The sequence below is a fragment of the Gossypium hirsutum genome, chromosome A04, assembly GCF_007990345.1.
Source record: "Gossypium hirsutum isolate 1008001.06 chromosome A04, Gossypium_hirsutum_v2.1, whole genome shotgun sequence".
Classification (NCBI taxonomy): Eukaryota; Viridiplantae; Streptophyta; class Magnoliopsida; order Malvales; family Malvaceae; genus Gossypium; species Gossypium hirsutum.
In genome coordinates, this window is record NC_053427.1 from 25,600,874 (window position 1) to 25,605,655 (window position 4,782).

The following is a 4,782-nucleotide window of genomic DNA, read 5'->3' on the forward strand; positions in this document are numbered from 1 at the left end:
TAATTTCTGGATCCTTTGTTCTGACTTTGGAAATTCACTAAAAATTGTACAAAGATAATTAGAAGTCATGCTTTACATGTACAGCTTCCTTATTGAGTCTAGTTTTATGAGAAAGAAACGACATAATAATTGAAACTCTGTACAGGGAGATATTTAATTCGAAATACACAGGGGTCAGAGTAGTTGAACCCTGAAACAGGGGAGACTTCAACTAATAAACTATACTAGTTGGCATGATTAAAAATTCTAGAAAACATTTAGTTGATATATATATGAGTCTAGTTTCAGGGAAAATTTACGAAATTGGATTTTGAGTTTCGTAACTCGAGATATGAATTTTTAAGCGACTGTGATGCAGTTAGCCAACTTGTCTGGAAGTTCTAAAATAAATTGTTTGAGCTGTTTAATTAATGAATTAAGTCCATTAACACCTCGTGCTCGACTCTGGCGATGGTCTCGGGTTCGGGGTATTACATCAGACGTGTTAAAAACTACGTTCAGAATGAGGTACAGACACTATGAATTCCTTGTTATGCCTTTTGGACTTACTAATGCTCCTGCCATTTTTATGGATTTGATGAATCGAATCTTTAGACCGTATTTAGATACATTTGTTGTTGTGTTCATTGAGAACATTCTGATCTATTCACGAGATGAGTCTGAGCATGCCGAGCATTTGAGGATGGTGTTGCAAACCTTGAGAAATAAACAACTGTATGCTAAATTCAGTAAATGTAAGTTTTGTCTCAAATATGTCAGATTTTTGGGGCACATTGTTTCAGCAGAAGGTATTAGAGTTGATCCGAATAAAATTTCAGCAGTTATTGACTGGAAACCACCAAGGACTGTATCTGAAGTCAAAAGCTTTCTAGGGTTAGCTGGTTATTATTGATGTTTTGTAAAAGGATTCTCGATTATTGCTACACCGATAACTAGATTGTTACAGAAAGATGTGAAGTTTGAGTGGTCCGAGAAGTGTCAACAGAGTTTTGATCAATTGAAAGACTTATTAACCGAAACACCAGTGTTGGTTCAACTTGAGTCGGGTAAAGAATTTGTGATTTATAATGACACATCATTGAACGAATTGGGTTGTGTATTGATGCAGGAGGGAAAAGTTGTAGCTTACGCCTCCAGACAGTTGAAGCCATATGAAAAGAACTATCTGATGTACGATTTAGAGTTGGCCACTATAGTTTTTGCACTCAAAATTTGGCATAATCATTTATAAGGTGAAAAATGTCACATTTTTACTGATTATAAGAGTTTAAAGTAAATTATGACTTAGAAAGATTTGAATTTGCAAGAACGAAGATGGCTTGAACTATTGAAAGATGACGAGTTAGTGATTAATTCTCACCCGGGGAAAGCGAATGTGGTCGCGGATGCTTCTAGTAGAAAGTAGTTGTTTGCCTTGAAAGCAATGAATATACAATTGACATTATTCAATGATGGTTCGATCTTAGCTAAATTAAAAGCTAAACTAGTATTTCTTCAACAAATTTGTGAAGCTGAAAGGTGTGATAGTGAATTGCAAGCTAAAAGAGTACAATGCGAGTTGACAAGTGATTCAAGATACCAAATCGAATCCAATGACTGTTTGATGTTCCGAGATAGAATCTGTGCACCAAAAAATCCAAAGTTGATTCAGAACATTTTAGACGAGGCACATAGTGGTTGCTTATCCGTTCATCCTAGAGGTACTAAAATGTACAATGATTTGAAACAACTTATTAGTGGTTGGGTATAAAACTAGACATTTCTGAATTTGTAGTGAAATGTTTAGTGTGTCAGCAAGTTAAAGCTAAACATCAAGTGTCATCGGGTTTACTTCAACCTGTGATGATACCAGAGTGGAAGTGGGACAGAGTTATGATGGATTTTGCATTGGGATTGCCTTTGTCTCTGAAAAAGAAATATGCTATTTGGGTTGTCGTTGATCGATTAACAAAATCAGCACATTTCATTCTGGTATGTAGTAACTATTCACTTGATAGATTAGTTGAATTGTACACTGCTGAGATCGTTAGATTGCATGGGGTGCCAATTTCGATTATTTCGTTAGAGATCTGAGGTTTACATCTCGGTTTTGGAAGAAATTGCAAGAAGCTTTGGGTACAAAGTTGAATTTTAGTATAGCTTTTCATCCACAAACCGATGGTCAGTTTGAGAGAGTAATTCAAATTCTTGAAGATATGCTCAGATGTTGTATTTTAGAGTTTGAAGGCAATTGGGAGAAATATTTGCTCCTAGTTGAATTTGTGTATAATAATAGCTTTCAATCGAGCATAAAGATGGCACCGTATGAAGCTTTGTATGGTCTTAAATGTCGAACTCCATTGTATTGGACAGAACTTAGTGAGAAACAGATTCACAGGGTTGATTTGGTTAGAGAAAATTGAAGAGAAAGTGAAAGTAATTCGCGACTATTTGAAAGTAGCTTCTGATAGACAGAAATCATATGCAGATTTAAAATGGAAAGACATTGAATTTCATATTGGTGATAGAGTGTTTCTAGAAGTATCTCCGTGGAAGAAAATCCTTAGATTTGGCCGGAAAGGCAAGTTAAGTATGCGTTTCATCGAGCCATACGAGATTATCGAAAGAATAGGGCCAGTGGCATATCGATTAGTTTTATCATCAGAGTTAGAAAAGATCCATAATGTATTTCACGTATCGATGTTGTGTCGATATCGATCTGATCCCTCACATCTGATTTCTCCGTCAGAGATTGAGATTCAGCCTGATATGACGTATAACAAAGAACCAATCAGAATTCTAGCTCAAGAGATCAAAGAAATGAGAAATAAATGCATAGCTTTAGTGAAAGTCTTATGGCAACGTCATGGGGTTGAAGAGGCTACGTGGGAGCCAGAGGAAGCTATGAGAAAATAGTACCCTAACTTATCCACTGGTAAGATTTTCGAGGCCGAAAATCCCTAAGGGGGAGAGTTGTAACAACCCCTTTTTTTGGTCAAATCAAAATGGTGGTTTTGGGACCACAAATTTGAGGTCAAAATATTTATTTTAATATTATTTTAAGTGTTTACAGTATGATAACATGTATGTGTGAAAGTTTCGTAAATAAATTTTATCAATTGAATGCTTAATTAGGTAAAAAGGACTAAATCGCGTAAAATGTAAAATGCATATTCTATTAGTTAAAAGGGTTTATTAGTTATGAAATTAAATATTTGATGGATTTATGTTGCAATTATTCCATTATAACAATGAGGGGACCTTTATGGACATGGTTTAAGTGTTTTAATGGTTTTATATTAAGGTTAATTTGGTAATTAGTATATTTATAAGTTAATTAAATAATAAAATACAATTTTTATGCTATCATCTTCATCACTAGCCAGAAATACAAAGAAGAAGAAGCCATAGAAGTTTTTTTACGGTTTGGCACTTGCAAAGTTAAATTGGTAAGTGATTTTGACTCAGTTTTTAATGATTTCTATGTTTTTGAGATCGTTGCAACTAGTACTAGCTAGCCCAGGGACTAATTTCCAAAATTGTTAAAGATTTTGAATGTTTCCATTGATGAATATGTATGAGTTTTGATGATTGATGATGGATTTTGAATAGTTTTTGATAGTTAAACAAGTTTTGCAAAGTGATTTTGAGTGAAAATGCAAAATAGGGATTTATTTGTGAAAATGTGTGGTTGAATGTGTGAATAAATGAAAAATATGGGCTGCTAGAGGCATATTAGTAATTCAACTAACATGGGTATATTAGGGATTTCATTAATTTGTGATTTTATGAAATAAGAACTAAATTGTGAAAAATGTGAAAGTTTAAGGGCAGATGTGTAAAATAGCCCTAATGTATATTTTGGATTAAATTGAATAAATAGTTGATCAAATGAGTTAATTTTGAATATATTTAGATCAAGAAAAATAGAATTCAGACAGGATCAGGGGAAAACAAAAGCTATTGACTAATTGACTTGATTCGCAGTTTTAATATCTGAGGTAAGTTCGTATGAAATAAGCACTGTTATAATTATGTTTTTTAATGCTTTGATATTGCATAAATTGTATATATGGGACTACAGTCACGTTCGACGATAAATCAGCTATATGTGGCACTTAGTGTACGATTCGACATAACTTCGGCTATATATGGCACTTAATGTGCAAGATCGAGATAGCTTCAGCTACATATGGCACTTAGTGTGCGAGATTGAGATAGCTTCAGCTCTATACGGCACTTACTGTGCGATTTGAGATAGCTTCGGCTATGTACGGCACTTAGTGTGCGAGATATCGAGTATTCAACAGTATTCCGAATATGTATGAGCTTGTTATGAATTGGTATAGGTATGTACATGCATAGCATGAGCTTTTAATCGAAGAAGTTACAAATTTTGCATATAAGTGTATGAATAAGCATGTGAAAGGTTTGTTGGTAATCATGAATTTCATGTTAATATGTTTAAATTGATGAATGGTGTATTTGTGATTAGTTAAATTAATATCATACACACTTACTAAGCTATAAAGCTTACTTTGTTTATTTTCCATGTCTTTTAGGGATTTCAAAGCTAGCTCGGATTCGGGGATCATCGAAGACTACGTCACACTATCCAACCGTCACTTTGGTACTTTTGAGCTTATGCTTTGGTCATATGTAATCTATAGGATTATGGTCATATTGGTTATGTTTTGGTAGTGAGTTTTGCCATTTGAAATGGCTAGTGAATGTGTAACACCCCGAACCCGAGACCGACACCGGGGTCGAACACGAGGTGTTAACAGACTATAACCCCTTATA